Source organism: Genypterus blacodes, unplaced genomic scaffold (genome assembly GCF_046128005.1).
Source record: "Genypterus blacodes isolate CSIRO-AG114 ecotype Tasmania unplaced genomic scaffold, CSIRO-AGI_Gbla_v1 ptg000070l_1, whole genome shotgun sequence".
In the NCBI taxonomy this organism is placed as follows: Eukaryota; Metazoa; Chordata; class Actinopteri; order Ophidiiformes; family Ophidiidae; genus Genypterus; species Genypterus blacodes.
The window spans coordinates 2,598,288-2,617,869 of NW_027466880.1; positions in this window are offsets into that span (position 1 = coordinate 2,598,288).

Here is a 19,582-nt window from a genome sequence, read left to right on the forward strand (position 1 = left end):
TCAGGCTGTGTGGGTGTTTAGATGGAATTGTTTACTCTTGTGTCATTTGTTGTCTGTCTTATGAGGATTATAAATATATCTTTAAAATGTAATAGGTACATTTGAACATATATATATCTATACATACTGTTAAAAGAATACTTGTATAAATAACATTGTATGATAGGAACAGGATATATTATCATCTGTAGTCTTTAGATTTTTGTAACTCTTATCCTTGCACAAACATTAACAAAACATTAAATCGATGAAACCTTGTGAGAATGTCTACATTTTGTTATTGATTTTGTGTGTGTGAGTGCTGGACCACCTGCTGCATGGCTGAGATCTGGTGACAGCTTTAACATGGAAGGTTTTTCATTAAATGCTCATTAAGCTATTCAGTTCCCACGTGTGCCCTGCGGGTGGAGGCATTGTCATCCTGACTGTCAGATTCAACAAGTGATGAATGTGCCCACATCAAAGTGAGCCTTATACATTGACGCTCAAGGGTCCAATTAATATACCAGTAAGTCTGAGTAAAACACACATTTATAACACGTATCAGGGTCACACACAAAAATCCCCTTTTATTTTGCAAATATAGATTTTTTTTTTTTTCCACCTTGAATCAAAATGAGCCAAATACTGGCAACTGCACCATAGTCAATTCGAAACAAGAAAGTGTGTGTGTTTGAAACTGTAAATCCATCCACACTCAAACGCACACACACATATTTTGGCATCTACATCTACTTTTAACTTCAAAGTGAAAGGTGAATGACCTGCTCTCAATTACTGAAAAATTAAAGAGAAATATTGCTTTATTTTTTTAATTTTCTGTTCCAAGGGGTTCCAAGATTCTGTTTGCCAATATTGACTCTTTTTGTTGCCTTTACTGCGAGCCAGCTCTCACAGACAGGTGTAATTCATTTATGTGTGTTTATTGAGATGAAAATGTGACTATAATCAAATTGTGGCCGTGCCTCGCCTGCGGCCTGTATGACAGTCAGAAGGGACCAGACCACCCAGAGATGAGCGCCCAGCTTTCATGGCTGCGGCTTCCTTGTTCAAAAGGCCTTTTCATTAATTCTGGGATATGATTAGCCACCCCAGCTGTAGCAAAGGGGTGAGGGCGGGGGGCTGTGGTGCCAATCCTCTCAATGTTTCCACTCAGATCTGTGAGGTGTTAGGGTATGAGTGTTGAAACACACAAAGAAGCACTTGAAGACCTGCAGAGCTGGTTTTAATGTTCTATCAAGCAGTTTTGAGTCATGACCCCTCTGGCCTCTGTGCAACAGCAAGACATTAATATTTAGCCAAGTGGTGTGTGTCACAGTTACAGAGGCAAATGCCAAAAACAATTGCTTTCCACTTTGTTTATTCTGCTGTTTCCCATGCAATCATCTCATAATAGACGATGCTGTTATATTGAGGCTTGTTCTGTTTATTCTGTCTTTAAACAATCAAGTGACAAACAAGCTCAGCCGCCCCCTGCATGCTTTAATAGACTTAAAGCTCTATCAGGATAAAGCCGTGTTTCTATTATAAAATGCTACAAAAAACTCACACGGTATTACACGACTTTGGTGCAGCTCAGCAGGCCACTAAACCTCAAAGGCCTAATCCAACCTTACATACTGCAGATGAAGTGTTTTTCCTCTTGATGAGCTCTTATCATGAAATTGAAGAAAAACAATCCAATAAATTATGATGCCACAGAATTTGCAAGGCTTGATTATGCAGATTCAATTGCTGCATTTATAACAAATCTGTTTGCAGTTAGATAAGCCGTGTTTGTGTATTCCATGTGCCTGTGCGTGTGTTTGTTTGACTTCAGGCATTCGCTCTGCAGATTTCACTTTTCGCTTGCATGATTTATTGGTCTGCATGAAATCAACCAGTCAGACTGCTTGTTCTTTAGCAACCGATTGTGTGTATCTAACATCCAATTAACTGATAAGACCCTTGTTTGAAATGAGCAATCAATTATGATTCGGCTATGTGACACTGTGTCTAATAAGGCCTTTTGTCTTAGAATTCAGGTGGTGAAGTGTTTAGAGAGGGTGGAGTGGTTGTAGCTTCTCTCAGTCGATTCATCGTCTCCTTTAAAACAGGAATGAGTGAGGGGAACCTGGTTTATTAAGAGAGAGAGAGAGATTATTGTGTCGTTTTGCATGTAGAGATCAAATTCCAGTGAATAAATACTGTCCCAGTGTTCTTGTATCCTGTGTGCAAAAGGCTTAACCAGATCAATCAGTGTGCAATACGCTTAACTTGTTTGACTCACTCAAATACCCCAAAATCATTTCAGTGTCATAAATGTGATTAAGCACATGTTTCTGTTTGATCAGTTCACTTCAACAAAGCGCAACCTGACAGGAAGTAATTTAAAAAGTTTTAAAACTTTTAGTATCAGAACACTGGACGGTACAAGGTGTAATAAATTTAACGTCATTCCAGATTCCAAATCCTTATATTACCTATTTTCAATTTACATTTAATTAGCAGGATGTGAATCACTGGACCTCATTTTGTTTAAGCCCCTGCTGTGGTTAATTCCTACATCCCATCTTCCACCCCATTTCCCCTCCGAGCTCAAAGCTCCGATGCGATTCATTCATCCAGACGTAACCTTTAATCATCTCAGTCTTTTTGGATTTAGTCATGTTTGAAAACATGCACTTACTTTCAGCTCACTTCCAAGTTGTTGATCCCAAATGTTCAAAACTTTGAAATGAATCATTTCCTTTGTCCTCACTGTTGCACTCCAAACCGCCATGAAGTTAAGATGAACTATGACCATACATTTTTTTGTTTCTTAGAAAATAGGGAAAAGGCAACAATGAAGCAAAGCATTGACAGTGTGAAGCTCTTGCACCGTCTCATGCCCTGCTTCCTAACGCGATCCAGCTGCAGGAGCACATTAACATGAAGGAGAAAACAACAGATCCAACGGTCGTTAAATGACTATTTGTACATTTGACTGTTCTACTTCGCTACTCAGGGAATGATTGGCTGGTTGCACACTTTGCTTAACCTAATCAATACTGTGAAGGGGTTCTACTCCGTCCTACAGCATTATTCAAGTGTCGTATTTCAAATAATGAGTTGTGATACGTAATGTGTTTTTGTACTGATATCTATTTTACACCCTTGGTGAGTGCAAGGAATGTAACAAAACAATAATGAGTTGGAAAATGGAATGCAGCCCTTTTTTCCCCTGAATAACACTTTTCTTTGTCTATTGTGCTCTCCAGGTCCATGACATGCCAGGATAAGTTTGCTTTTATCTCTGTTCCTCCTCAATTTGCGAATGGGTCAGGTTAAAAAAAGGCTTTGTCATCTGTTAACTTTAATTCACCCGAGCAAGTCAGCAAACCATTTCCTTTCTGTTGCTGTGACTGTCTGGAAAAGACAATAGAAAAAAAAAAGGAGAGGGGGGGCTGATGGGGAAGGTGATGATCGCTTCATTACAGTGACAAACAACTTTGAAGGACCTTTTTCTTGCCAGACGAGGAGACGCGACACGGAAAGAAGATCCGACAGATGCAGTTCAATCAAAACAGGAACCACAATGAGAAAGATGGAGAGTAAACACAAGGCCGTCCTGAAGAATTCTTCGAGAAATGTCGCAAGAAGCTAAGTTTAACAATGTGAGAGTGTAATTGAGTTTAGCAGAAGTTGAATCAGCTGGTCTGTAGCTCACACTCGCCCCACTTTCCTCTATTAAACAATTAGTCAACTCCTTAGATTGGAACTACCAACCACTTAACATAATCTCTCCAATGTGTGCAGGACTAAATCACTTCATAATCCCAATCAGCTGTTCTTGTATTTTTCAGCCTCCAGTCCATGTTATGATTGTATTTACCCAACCAAAGTCTGTGTTATATGAATCACGAAAGCTTTGAAATGATAAATTGCTCTCTCCTGAGTGAAATAACAACCTCAGTCCTGCTTGCATACTGCCAATAAAATATGAAAATAAGCTTTAAAATGGATATATGAATTACAATGAAATTAAGGTTCTTATTTTCATATTTTTTGAGCCAGCCTGCAGGTCTTAATCATTATTTTTAGAGTAGACAGATGTGGCTCTTCGTGGACCGTGTCTGTCTACATATTATCACAGGAGTTGACAGATGTGGCGATGCGGTTAAGTACATTTGCAATTGTGCAGGCTGTCTGCTGTCAAACATCTCATCAGCAGCTCCGTCAGACGCCTTTCCAAATTTAGTAAAATAAACACGCACACAAACATGAGATGCAGAGTTTGTCTACACTCACATCCAACCTCACCCATTTATTTCCACAGCAAAGCTTATTTCTGCTTACCTAACGCAGACAGAGACAGAAGTGGCTATTTGATGCCTTTACTTCAGAACCATTGCTGAAAGGAACATTTTGTGAAAAGCATCCACTACTTAGACTATTAAAAGAGGAAGAAACACTATCTCCCCATCGCCTGAGCACTAAGACTTGTGCAAAGGGCTCAGGTGATAGCGAAAGGGCACCATAGGGTCACGGAGGTTGGAATTGAAGCTTTTATTACTTTAATTGAATCTAAAGAAGGGAAACATTAAGAGCTCAGGGAGCTAAGGCTAGACAAAGTCTAAATCCTTTCTCGAGCGCTATTACTGGCTGCCAAGAGGGGAATGTGATAAGATCTTTACAGAACACAGAACGGCATGAAGTTCTAAGCTGAAAAATATTGTCGAGTTGCTGCAGTGTGTGTTTGTGTGTGTGTGTGTGTGTGTGTGTGTGTGTGTGTGTGTGTGTGTGTGTGTGTGTGTGTGTGTGTTTGTGTGTGTGTGTGTGCCGCCAACATGCTGGGAATTAAATATTAGTGGAATGATCCCAATAATGCAACCCCCAGCTCCCTAATGCCACTGCAGGAGTTCAAGAGGAGCAAACATCCAGACTGTTTCCAATCAGAGAGACGTGGTGGGGGTGAGTCACCTCTACCCCCACCTGATCTTTGTGTCTGCTTGGCATTACAGGCAACAACTGGAAGGTGCTGAGTTAACTGTCAGGAGATAGAGGGCTCTGATGGGCTGAATCTCTCAAAAGAGGGGAATGTTGGCTCAGGGGAAAGTAGTAGAGGTAGTTATGACTGATGAGCGGAGGCAGAAGCCAAATTGACAAAATACCTCTGCCAGATCATTGTGATTAATTTCTCATTCCATGAATCTCAGGGATCCATCAGTAGTGGAATTAATGTGCTTGTGGAAAAACACAGGTTATCTGTTTCCTGGAGAGGGAAATTGAGCATAAGGTCACAAATCTCTTTTCAAAGTCAAATTAAAGTGTATTTTTCAAGATGATTTGCCTTCTTGTTTATCATGCAGACCTGTTTTTTCTGGTCTAGAGCACCTACGTGATTTTATGGAGAGCACGTTGGCAGGTCAAACTATACGACCTCTCTACTCTACGCTGTAATCTCATTACTGGGAATGTGTGCAGTTTTGCTGTCACAGTTTGTTCTAACATTCTAATCTCCCGGAGGATTTGTTTTCAGCCCTGTTTGTATATTTGTTCAACTGATTTCAATAGCATTTGTTGGAAAATAAGCTGTCCCGAGGTACGAGTGACATGTTTTTGGAGTGGATAGCATCACCGTGTGGCCATTTGTAAATCCATTTTGATCTTGAACTTTAAAAAGTGTCAAAGCTAAATTTATGTCTGTTTTGATTCATCGGTTAAAGCAACAGTTTGCGTCATGAAGTGGAGGAGTTGGAGTCTGGATACGTGTGTGAAATGCCTCTGTTTTCAAATGTAACTCAAAGAACTAAGAGTGCAGGAAGCAAAGGTCAGGGGAACCACTCAATCAGTATGACAACCATGCAATGTCTGACTAATACGGAACAAAGACTCCCAGGTATGTACAGTAGAGAGAGAGAGAGAGAGAGAGAGAGAGAGAGAGAGAGAGAGAGAGAGAGAGAGAGAGAGAGAGAGAGAGAGAGAGAGAGAGAGAGAGAGAGAGAGAGAGAGAGAGAGAGAGAGAGAGGTGATGTAATGAGCATCAGGTGTGACTTAACGAGCTTCAGGTGTGACTTAACGAGCAGCAGGTGACTGAGTGGTGTGGTGTGTGTGTGTGGAGTGACTGTACATAACTTTGCTTCAATCCTTGTTACAGCCTGATAAGAATCCACACATTGAGCCTCTTTCTCACTTTTCTCCCAACAAATTCCAATCAACCAAATTCAACTGTGCAGCTTTCCTGTGACCTGCTGCCAGACTCTTGTGGCTTTGACCTATTTTGCATAAACCGTCAATGACTCATTCGGCAAATTCAACCGACGGCAAAATTTGATACCACAGAATGCATTTGAACTGGTTTCATTCAGCAGCCATTTTGCAACAAGTCCAAAGTTTGCCAACGGCATTATTGTCTGTCTCTACTTTCAATTTGATTCATATTGAAATCCAGATCAGAAAGATGGAAAACACCAAAGCGCTCTGTGTTTTATTATTATTATTAACAATATTTACAGGATTGTGCAGCTTTGGCGTGTGCGCTCTGTGTGTTTTTGAGGCTGAAATTGGGATTATATCACCGCACGAGCATTCATTCACCTCCATCTGTTGAACATAAAAGTGAATACAAAACAGCAAACCTGCAGGGAACTTGTTCTGGGTTTTATATTATGTAAATGGCCCAGAGCGGCACAGATTGAGATTTGATATGGATACAGTTTCATAAATCCCACGACGAGCTCCGAGCCGTCACTACTGAGAGCTTCCCCAGCATCGATTTCACGGAGATCATCTGTTCGTGTTTAATATGAGACACAGATGCGGGATGTCTTTTCCCACATTTGGGATGCCATGTGCTGTTCGGAATAGCGAGGGGCTCTGTTTGTTTGTTCGGCCTCTGCTCTTCCTGTGGACACGGAGCCGGCCGGCCAGTGGACGTTGCCGTGAGGCTGCAGGAGACCGCTGTCACGGTTGCAACCAGCACTGAGGGATACAGGATTAAGCGTGTTTACAGATCCTCACACACAATCGCTGCAATCACGACTGTATCACGACTGCCTGAGGAAACTTCCAGAACAATCACACAGTGAAAAATGTGTCGTTCGCTTGTTTGTGCTCTTTTCTTCCATACAAATTTAATGTTAAGTCTCAAACTCAGTAGCTTGAAATAGGATGAGCTCCTAATTCTGATCGCAAAGCACAATATTAATCAATTACCACATAGGTACTGTCAATAAACCCAATAAACCCAATGCCATTAAAAGCAGACTGAAGTTCTCTGGGATGCCGACATTTGCACATTTCCAATTCAAAGCAATTAATATGCACAAGCACACTTTTTTATGACCTTTGAAGCTGACCAGGACATTAAGATGTTCCTTTCACGTCCAGTTGCCATGATTTGGAATGGAGATCATGTCCACTCCTCATTCATCTAAGGGGATTACAGAGGACCACCGTCAGCTCCATGCAAAGCTTAGCAATGATGGGGAACTGAAGCATCAAATTTCAGCTGTTGAACCAATGGTAATCCTTTACGAATGTTGCGTCTTACCGAGCACGTAAATATTTAGAATCTGTTACCAAGTGTTTCTTTATTCTCTTCCATACATCTAGCAAATGTAAACTTGTTCAGCAGAAACAGTGGACGCAACTTGCAAACACTGTCCAGAGCTGTTCAAGCTCTAACAGCAACACTGCGACCGAACAGACATGTTTGTCAAAGTTTCCGAGCTTGTGTGTTCTGGTGCTGCACGCGTTGCTCTGATTGGCAGCTTCACCTTGGGAAAGTAGCACACACTCAACCTGTCACACAACTACACACCACAGGAAAATCCCTTCAAATCCCTGTTGTATTTTTCATCTCAAGCTACATCATTCATAATGGATACAGCTCCATATTTTCATGAATGAAGCCGTATTTCCCCTCGTAAAGCCCTGATCAGAACACACAGACGTCAAACTTTATTGCTGCATGTTACAAATATCACATTGTATTGTACAGTATGTTCTACTGTTGGCTTCGTGTGGTTATGATCAGTGATGTTTAGTGTCCCAACAGTTTGTTTAGGCTCAGATCCAAACAGGCAGAACTGGAACATCTGATTTGTTTGCTTATAGATATTACCAGCAGTCTGCTGGGATTGGCTGGGAAACAAAATTATATTTTCCGATCTATTCTCATTTTTAGGGTGATGGCATGCTAACTGAAAGAGGTTAAGTAATGAAATGTGGCTTTCCCCTTTAATGGGTTTTATATCAGGGGAAGATGTCTGATAGAACAGTTTTGGAACAATGTTGAGTGCAATTTAACAGATGTATGATGATGTACATGTTTTGTTCTTTGAATTCCTGGAGGAAAAAAAATGCATTTTGGGCCTTTGTTTGTGTGTGTGTGTGTGTGTCTGTGTGTGTGTGTGTAGTAGCACTGACAATGGTAAAGTGACATTAGTGACAGAGGTTCTCCCTGTCACACACTGAGGGGATGAAGTTGCTTTGTATCTCTGTCTTGTACACTCACAATATCCTACAGCCTAGTTGCTATCATTGTCCATAGCAACAGTGTCATTACTGATTTGCTGGGGTGTCAGTTTAAAAGCTATTCTAGTAAATCAAGACATGCATAACAAAAAACTACGTACTGATGTGGCGAATTCCCTCTGTGCTTTGGTTGACATTGGAATAATCTCAGATATAAGAAGCAAAAATATTTACTTTACTTGACAAACATTCCCCCGCATTTTAATCTGTAAATGTCATGCTGGACACGTCCGTTGGTAACACCATTTAAGGGAACCAACTTGAATCTGTGCTATGTGAAATATGCGTCTTTGGGCAACCAGCTTCCATTCCAGTTGCTTTATGGGTGTGCAGGGTGTCTGAGTACATGAGCGGAAACATGAGCTGCATTTGAATTGATGAAAATTCTAATAGTTTTGTGTGTTGAATATTATTATTATATCATGAAGAGCTTAACGTGGAAGGAAGGAATGTCCACATATTATACTGCAGCACTGCTTTATTATAGCAAATCTTTCATTCATATATCTCTGACTGGAGTAGTCCAAAAATAGCAAAACATAAAAGAAAGATGTCTATATATAATCATCATCTTTATACACCCCATATGTGTTTTAAGGGAACAAAGATTAAATATGACATCTGAAATTTAAAACGGCCCTAAGAATGGAGAGTTCATGTGGAGTTAACAAACATGGAGCTTCTCTTTGAGCTTTTCACGGCTGAAATAAATTGAAATATAATATTGGGTGCAATATGCGCGTGGAAGAACAACACCTGTGGAGCTTTGTAGTGGTGCCAGGTGAGTGGCTGCCTGCGTTTGGGAACGAACAACTAAATCTAATAAGCATCAGCTGGGATTTATTTTATTATTTCAGGCTGTCACGCTAAATGCAATCCAGCTAGAGTGGTGTCCACATACTTCTGTCTTAAACTTTATAAACTTTTGTCTATAAATGGTGATCCTAAAATACCACTTATATTTGCACATCACTGAGTCATACTGATGTGACTAATGTGATTACAACGGTACATTTTGGTTTGAAGATTAAATCGACATGCATTGCGTTCACTTTACTGGCCGCCGTGTTTGGAGGGGACATTTGGAAATGAGGAGTTAAACCCTGCAAACCTTCTCTGGTGTAAATATATAAACATATTGCCTCCCCTCTTTAGCCCTTTGTGTGTTGCTATCTAATCTCATCCCATAAACATTATAACCGCCTGTGACTAAAGTTCATTTCCTCTGGTCTTCTCCAGATCGCACGATAAGTCACAAACAGAAAATTAAAACGAGTTGATGAGAAAAACTTCATGCTGTTAAATCGCATCAGGGTGATGTTTGCTCGTAACATTTTTTTTCATTGCTGCTTCCAGCCTCGCTGACAGATAGGATTAGAGAGAAGGCTGACATGTATGTTTATTCCTGCTCTCAGGCCGAGTAGATAATGATTAGAAAAACATGGCCTTTATTCAACTGTCTAAATTGAATTATATTCCCATCTGGAATGACCATCTCTGCTGTATCACTACCACCATATCTGTTCTGCGGTAGCCTCTGATAAGACAGCAAACTTGACTGCTGTGCGTGATTTGTGGTCAGCTGAAATGTTCAGAGGTTAAAGAAGAAAGGGAAATGACGCTTGCGTAAGATGCTGTCAAATTTCATTTAAATTATGTCTTGTGTGCTTGATATCCTAAATACTATAAGAGGAGAGATATATGATCGAATGCCACACTCGACTATGTGTGACTAAAACTGAAGCAGTCCATCAGCTGAAACTAACATTTGCATTTTGTTATGTGATTGACTTTATGTGCTCTAATGAAAGTAATTTTACAAATATTGAACAATTAGTTTCTATAAGGCAAAGCTAAGGGTTAAAAAGTGAATTCAGCCTTTTCTTCTGTCTCTTTAGCAGCCCTTTTTAAGTATTTCACTCCATTTGGGAGATCAAACTATCTAACGAGTAATTCACTGTTTGATTAGAAGAGTTGTGCTAAGTGAGTCTGTACTGCAGATTCAGAGGGATGATTTACATCCCTCTGCTTTTCGGAGCGCAGTAATTTACTAACTACACCATTAAAATAATTACACGTGTGATTAATGATAAATGATTAAGACCAGACACGGGATGCGTCCTAAATTTAGAAATCTATTTGAGCTTCTAAATGCTTCTTCAAGAGATGTTTGCCAAGGCTACAAACTTGCTGAAATGCCCAAACTTCTGGAGGAGGCACTCAGATACTCGCATAATCTACCTCCCCCAAAGCAGAGGAGTCCTCCACTTATGATTTTGTCTCTCAATGATGAAATTCAAGAGGTCATTGCCTAGACAATGACAACGCCCGTCCCTTCACTGACAACCTCAAAAACATTTTTCCACCATGTCTGTCTCCTAAATGATCAACAAAATGTAACTGTTGTTGTTATAGTGCCCCCATCAGTGCACATGTCCACCAAGTTTGGTTGAAGTCGACTAGTTCATTCATGAGATGCAGCACTTTTTGAAGAATAAGCCAGACACACTCCCTTTTGTCAGCCAATTAAAGCAGAACAGTAAAGAATATGAAAAAAACAAAGAATATACTTTTATCCTGCTTGATCCAGACATTCGGCATCTAACATTTTGTGACAGCTGGTCCCAAATTGTATACATAAAAAAAACTGTTAAGTTCAAAAATAGCTCTAAATCTAATTTGGTGCAAATGGGCGTGGCCTATATGGATGGATAGATGCAGAGAGAACCAGGGAAGGAAATAGATGTGACCAGAACAAACATCTAAAAGATCTTAGATTGTATCCGCCCTGTGCAATGAGTCTCATTGTCGCTGACTTTATGAGATACCCTTGTTCATCAAACATCCCATTTCATTTAACTTCCTCTGCAGATTTGCTTATTTACGGATGATAGGATGATAAGAGTTTTATGAAACAGCTGCGCTAAAAAAGAGAATGTAAATAGCCAGCGTAATGTGCACCATATGTGCCAGCATCCAGATTGCTTAAAAGATTACCACTTACTCTCTAGGCTTTACAAGCTGTAAATTGAATTTTCCAGTTAAAATTTAATAAATCCAAAGTGTTCGCGAGGCTGCCCCATGTTTTATTCTGATATCCTCTCAAAGGAAAAATGATTTCTAATATAAAATAAAATACTCTGTGTGATGTGATGTGATGTGCCACTCAATCATCATACAGCTTCAAAGGAGTAATGCTTTATTAATGTTCAAATAACTTCAAAGGAAATTGAGGCGAGATGAAAGAAAATGTACAGTCATTACATTAATGATCCAAATCATAGCAGTGATGTGAATTCTGGCATCCTGCCGTCCTCGGTCAGCAAACGTTTTCCCACTATGATAATGTTTTGACTCTTAGTCTGACGACACTCATTAAGCAATGACGAGCGCTGACAGCGGAGCGAAACGGCTGAGCCAAAGTCTTTCTAAAACTGGGCCAAAATCACAGTTCATCCAATTTCGATGTCCCACGTCAATTGATTTATGACCTGAAAATGAACAACACAGCAACCTTCAACTGGAAGCTTGGTATAAACATAAACACCACTGCTTTAAAGCTACTTTATCAACAAACTACTGCTTTTACTGGAATCTATCAGATCCTATCTATTGGTGTAGAAGAAGAGGGAGTATGTGAGGAAATACCGTCCCTGTAACTCTCTTGAACATGCCTGATCCCACTAAGTAGGCTTGTTATTGTAACAAAGGTCATTCATTTCTTGAGCAAACCATTATTTGTTCCCCTCGGAAAGCACAACAGAACAATCCATTCAGTTGTAACGGGGATTCACGGGACATTCCAAAACTTCCAGCCCACACTCTTCTGAGTGTGGATTTTTGTGTTTAAGTTTCTTTGGGCAGACTGGTTTCCTACCACAACCCAAAGACATGCAGGTTTGCTGACCTGGAAAACTGCCTGAGGGTGTAAATGTGTGAATAAGTGTTAGAAATGTGATGGATCCGGCACCTCCGCCAGTGAACGCAGCCTCCCATGAAGCTGCTGCCAGAGGGGATGAATGCATAGACTGGGAGAGATTAAACCAACATATTAAGAAAGATACCTCCTTCTTTAAGGTCTTGCATAAAAGGTTGATTGATATGTTCTGAGCCTGATACTTGGTGGTAAGATATTCCTTTGATGTGTTTTCACTCATCTTCACTCACTTGATTCACTAACATGTTCCATAGCTGTGTGCCAAAATGGACAAACAAAACCAACATCCACTGATCATATATTTGCTGGATGTATGGATGGAGTGGATGATGTTGACATTTCACCCTGAATTTCCCCCAAAATGTAGGTGAGCTGATATTTCCTTAGTTTGTTTATTGAATCCAAGTTTGGTGCTTTGGTGGGCCGTAGCCAAGCCTGTATATATATTTAACCACCGCGTAATAGCCGTTTAATAGCCATTCTTTTTCCATTATTGCCCACTCCTCAGTTCTTAACTCGTGTCATGGGAACACTCTGGCTCTGTGAGCAGTATCAGTGAGCTCTTGAACAGGAAATTATAAAATCTTGCCAAATCCTGTAAATTGCTAAACTCTTGTGGTTTTCCTTTTGTCTAAGCTTGTTTATTATTTTAAAAACTTTTTTTTCTGGGAACTCCAGATGAGATAGAATTACATGTTGTCTGCCTGCAGATCAAATGCTGATATGAGAAAGCCTCATTGTGTGATGTTGAAGATGTTCATGGAAGCTTAAAGAAGAAGCAGTCTAGTGGATGGATGGCATTATTGTGATTGTATGATATACTGTATTGTTTTTGCTCATTGTGTCTGAAATTACGATTTATGAAACTGAAAATAATGAATCTCTTTCCATTTACCTTCTGATCTCTCCAGCTATCCTTTTCTTAGCATTGTTATTGTTAAAGCCATAGCTACATCCCCACCGCAAATCCAACACACACACACACACACACACACACACACACACACACACACACACACACACACACACACACATTTACAGCCAATATACTGTATGCACGCGAGAATTTTACAGCAATCCTGAGGATTCATATCTTGGATGAGCCCAATTGGTTTCACTCACTGCCAAGCTGCATCACATAAAACAAAACCCCTTGTCTCAAGAGTGACTTGGACGGTGGAATTTCCCATCCAAAACTTCTTACACTCATGAACTCCAATTGTTGGATGGTGCACCTTGCTCAGGGGAACTTCAGTTGGTGGTCAGGAGGGGATATCCGTATCCTTCTGTAAGTCTCTATAGTTTTCGATGAAGTATTTGTTCTCCCCGGTGACATCAGTTGATACCTCTCAGTTGGATTATGTAATGAAATGAAGAGCAAATTTTCCTTCCCAACTCTTTGCCTGTGGATTTTTATATGCCCCCTGTTTTACTCAGCATCCTGTTTTCATTTTGCATGCTCCCACTTTGATCCGTAAACACAATATCCTCTTTCAGTGGTACAAAAACAAATCTACCAAGCAGCTCGAGGAGCCAAGAAATGTGTCAGTGATATAAAACGACGAAATGTGACGAAACCCTCTGCAGTTTAACTAAATACATAAGCTTTAGACGTTTTGCAATAACTTACACGCTTGATGCAAAGCTTGATGCCAGCTATAATTTAGTGGACGACGTTCAGAACAAAAGCAAACAAATCAAAATGAATTTCTGTTGGAAATGGAGAGTTCATGCTTACAGCAGCAGGTCACAGGATTTGATTTAGGAAGTTATTCATGATCTGTCACGCAGACTGAGAAGTAAAAGGAAGCTTGGCAGCTGCATCAGCGGTACAAGTGATTACGATCTACAACTTCTCTACTACTGTTTCCTTTATGTTTTATACCCTTTTTCATATATGATTCCGTTTTTTGTCAATCAAATATAACTGACAAGCACTGTATTTAAAGGTGCAATACATACAACTAGTCAGAGTAACATTCTCTAAAATCAAACGGTTAGACCTTATTATTTTAATTTCGGTGAAAACCATCATATTTTCCATGCTTTTTCTACTTACATACAACAACATACATATTTGTTATAGTTCAGTTAGAGTTTATGGTTTCCTCCCCCACACAACGTTCATAACCCAGTAGAAAACAATGTACTTCCTTGTCTTTGCAATTGCCTGAAAGCAATAATTTATTTGAAATCTGATTTCAAATGTAAAATTTGGTTGTGTTACAGCCCCTTATTTAGTAATCAAATAACAGTCGCTCTCGGCAAGGAAACATGCTTACGTAAGCGCGACAAATCCAACAGTGGCACATTCGCTCTTCATCTACCAAGTACAGTTTGACAGGACACAACTGTAGTCAGAGGGAGCTGGCATAAACCAACACATGGTTTGGAACTGTGTCTGCTCTTTGGTTTATACTGAACAGTCTGTAAACCATTCCCACAGAGGAAAACCATGACAGATTGATGCTCTCCAAGGCCATGTACATTATAAAACGTTACCTAAGGAAGCATCATGCTTTGACTTTATATGAATGAACTATGAGCCTACAAATAAGCCCACTTTAACAAAGGCACATCTTTGCATGCAAACCGCCATGCCTGGGTGCATGTGCCTGATGTTCCATTAATTGAGCTCAGCTGGTAAATTAACCATTGCAGCAAACAGTCCACCATCCTTGAAAAGTGCCAGAGGCGACTGGTGTACAGTCTGTACTGCTATCCTATGGATTCTTTGCGGACTTGGCTTTTATCTTTGTAGCTTTAAATTGTGTCCACATGCTGCACATGCAATTGGCCCTGCATAAACCTTCAAAGATAAACACTTAATAGTTCTGAAGGTATAGAAGCATAACAGAGCTATTTTGTCTTGCAATTCTGCAAGGTGATGTGTTTTGGAAAAAGTTTTGGGTAACAAATCAGCTCAGTCACACTGGAATATGATATTTGCACAGGGTCCCTAAAGTATTTGCGTCCTTGTCTCGGTTCTCACAAACCAGAGTCTCATTTATAAAACCCCGTGGGTAAAAAAAAGCAGACTAGTGCAAGGGGAAAATGAAAGATCTGTGTGATAGATAAGCACCACACGCTTCTCCACAAACTCTGGATGATAATGGGATTTTCTAAGAAAATGTATACCAGTTATGTAAACCTTTTCTGAAAGTAGATGTGCTGTAAGGGTTCATCATTCTTGGATATCACTTGAAAAAGGGAAGCTCCGATAAGACTCGTAAAAACCTCTTAGCTGATTATTTATGCATTACATGAGGGACTTTCATGAAAAGTTCAAGAAAACTCCCAGTTGGCCCAGAAGCATTTTGGAAAATCAGAATGTATGTGTGTGTGTGTGTGTGTGTGTGTGTGTGTGTGTGTGTGTGTCTGTTTGTCTTCCTTCCAGGCCTTGAGGAATCCATATTATTCTAAAATGTATAAAACATGGATAGGCTACACAAAGTGACAAATGTCAAAACAGCGCTGTAAGATGTTACACACACAGGAACATCTAAGTGAAAAGAGGAGCTCTTCTTGTTTTGGTTGGCCTTCACAGAACCCTGGTGTTAGTCACGCTAACGTGATTTAGCTCTGCTTGGGATTTCTGACCCCTTGCACCACACACACACACACACACACACACACACACACACACACACACACACACACACACACACACACAAACACACACACATGCTTCAGGTTAGGCAGCGAGAGTGACTGCTGGTTTATACCTGTGTGAGCGCATGGAAACCACAGGGCAGCTGTACCAACACGCACATTTGTTATCCTTGCACTGCACTGACCCTTAACGCGCACACGTTCCCACAGCCGGATGCCGCCACGCTTACGTCACCGATGGAAACGACTGTCACAACATGCCAACTTTGATTTTTAAACACACTGATCAATGATGATGCGTAGAGGAGACGCCAGGAGTGCTTCAATCAAAGCCTGACAGTTACTTGTGTGGTCAGAAGTCTATAACACCGAATACTCTCTGGGTACTCTCATGCCAGTTTCCATGTTGGGTCATGGGGGGTCATGATGTTCCACCACATATTTCTCATTTCTATAACATAATGCGTGTAGCAACGTCTTTAGTTTAGTTTATTTCATAACTGACTTAATAGAAAGCATAACAATCTCTGTGGTTTCTTTACTCTGTGGTTTTTGTCTTTGTTGCATTTTGTTTTATATTGAAGCAACATGACAAGCGTTACAGTCGGACAGGAGGTTATGTATAAATAATTTACATCATACATGCGGCTCTGGCAGGTTTGGCATAAACAACATGAGGGAAGAGTATGCTGTACTTATGTTGTGATTGCTCAATATTATACAACATCCACCATTGTTACATGGTTTAGGTCAAACAGGGATTTACTGAGATTCAGAGGACTTCAATGGATGTTTAAATTCTTTCAATATCATAAAATCCGAGCCACAACTTTGTAGCAAAAGAAAAATGACGGTAACAAGTCCAAACATATCTTGGCAGGTGAGCAAAACTCAAAAACACAAGGAAGTAAACGTGTACATTAGGCTTCATTGTATTGGCGATACAATGTATAGCCTCTATGAGTCACAGGATAGTGAGTCAACAAACCCTCATCTTCAGTTAAAACCCATTTAACCCTGGAGAGTAATCATTCATTTGGTTCTGATAAGTTCCATTGACTCACTCGAGTAGCCGAATGTTGAACCAGCATAGGTTAATAACGCTGATTCATCCCTCCAGTGGACAGTCTAGGTATTACATCAACGGAGACATATTTACCCAGGTAGCTTCAGGTATCTTCAGGTAGCTTCAGGTACCTTAAGTCCTAAATCTTAATCTTGGATAGCCACACAGGACGTTGATTCTACCCTGGGCTGCTGATCAGGGGCTTTTATCGACGAGCAGAAACTCCGACAAAAATCGAACGAGGCAATTACACACTCTGTCTATTCACTGAAGCACAAATAAAGTCAAACTTATTTGTGGGTTGTAAGTTGGCTCACCCTGCTCGGTGGCATCTCACCAAGTTGTCCTACACACACTATACTGGTGGTATAAAATGAAATTTGGTTTGATTTGTTTGAAGAACATTGAAGCAAGATGACAAAAGTATCAGGCTACAGTCATAAATGAGGGTTCTGTATTTTATGTGGAAATAGTTTCTATCATGCATGAAGCTCTGGCAGGTTTGCCATAAACAAAATAAGGAACGCGCATGTTCAACATATGCTGTGATTGTTAAGTATTACACAACATCCGCCACTTATTATATCACCGTCTTGGCTATGGTAGGGATTTACAGAGCTCCAGTGTGGACTTTAACTGCTCCATCTTGAAGGTAAATGAAATCAGATAAAGGCCATTGCCAATTCCGCGTGTGCACTTCGGTTTCTATCGCTGCCAAACCGTCTGTGGTCCTGAGGGTGTAGACGACCATGTGCCTCCTTCCATACACTTTCAGTTCCCAGCTGGTATTTTAACTTGATAAAGGACATTTTAATGAGAGTTGGATGGAGCACCTGGCCGCGACCATGGTTCCACTGCCACGATTTGAAGCAATATTAGACAAGTGTGCAGTTTATCCTCTCTATGCCAAAGACAAGCTGTAATCAGTGTGTTTCTGTATATAGCCTGTGCCTGTTTCGTTTATTTAAAGATGTAAAGCTCTCAACTGGACTCGATTTGAAATATATAGTAATTTCTGCACAACCTGCTCCATTAATCATGTTTGTTCCTGAAGCCGGTAGAAGCTGTCACTTATAGTCTTGGCTGCGTCTGTCGTCTGTCTTTACACACAAGAAGAAACTGTTCAGGTGCTATGGAACTTTTGAAAAACTGCAACACTGATTTAAACTCCTCTCTTTCCACTTGAAACTAATGTGCTCGTGGAAAACTGCAAAGACTCCCCCAGTTAAATGTGTTTCACTGATGGGTCACATGTAAATGCCATTGATTAGAGAGAACCTGAGCGGAGGTATTAAATCATATTAACCTTAAAGCAGAGATATATTTGCGTGGCAGGTACGGTTCATTGAGTTTAATTAAGTAACATTTTTCCCGTCACCTTCCAAAGTGGTGTCATAGCACTCAAACGTTCTTCGTATGGAGTTTACTGAACATGTCACGAGCTGTTTATGACCATATTATTAAAAGCACTTACAAATTAGCTGTTTCCTTTGAAAGATGTGCTCACAATTGCTCAGCCTGCCAGCGTTTGGCTTTGCCAGCTGCTCCTGCTTAGCACACCATGGGGTTTTATGTAACTTTAACAGGGATGTTGTTTACCATATGTGTTCCTCACAAAAGCAGACGTTTGCTTCAGGGCCCAAGGAACCCTGTAGTGGGATACTGATACTCGCTGTATGCAGGGTAGATGATGAGCACAAGTGGTTATTTGTGGAGAAATAAGACAGAAAAGTTCTTAAAGAATGGCACATTTTAGATATTCACTGATCACAAAATGGAAGCTTTGACGGCTAATCCAGGGCACGTTCACACCTAGCTTGCTTGCTGCGGTATGAACAAATGTTCACCAAACAGGTAAACCGCTGTCTGTCAAACAAACTGTAAAGCTGTTCCACTTCCAAGTTAACACTGCTTCAGCTCAGCCCCCCCAAGAAGACATTTTGATCAAACTGACACCCAGACTAATTCAAGGAAGTAAGCAATGGATTGAGGGTATTAAACAATGATTATACAGAAGTCTAACTATCCAGCATGATGAGCTGCAGGTGTAAGAGCAATTAAGATGCAATTCCAGTGTCCCTTGGGCCTGTTTAATGTAGTTAGCAAGCTATTAAGCTAAGTCAGGTACCTTATCAGCTTAGTTTCATCATATTTGTTAATTCTCGCCTCTGCTTTTGTTCTGCATATTCAAAAAAGCACTGCTGCTATCTAGACATTATGTGTAAAAGAGGTTATTGTATTAAATTCTCTGAGCTGATTCTGTTGACTAAATACAGACGTGCTAGCTAAAGAGATGGACGTGTGCTCGACCAGACGTTGCAGATCACAGGTTTCCAAGGGGTTTGAGCAGATATGCTGTTGCTGTTATCAGCCGCACAGTGGGGCCCCTCCCAGCTCCAGGCCCCCGGCTATTGCCTGCTACGCATCTGCTTGGAATCAGGGAGAAATGAAGTGCATTCTAGAAATAT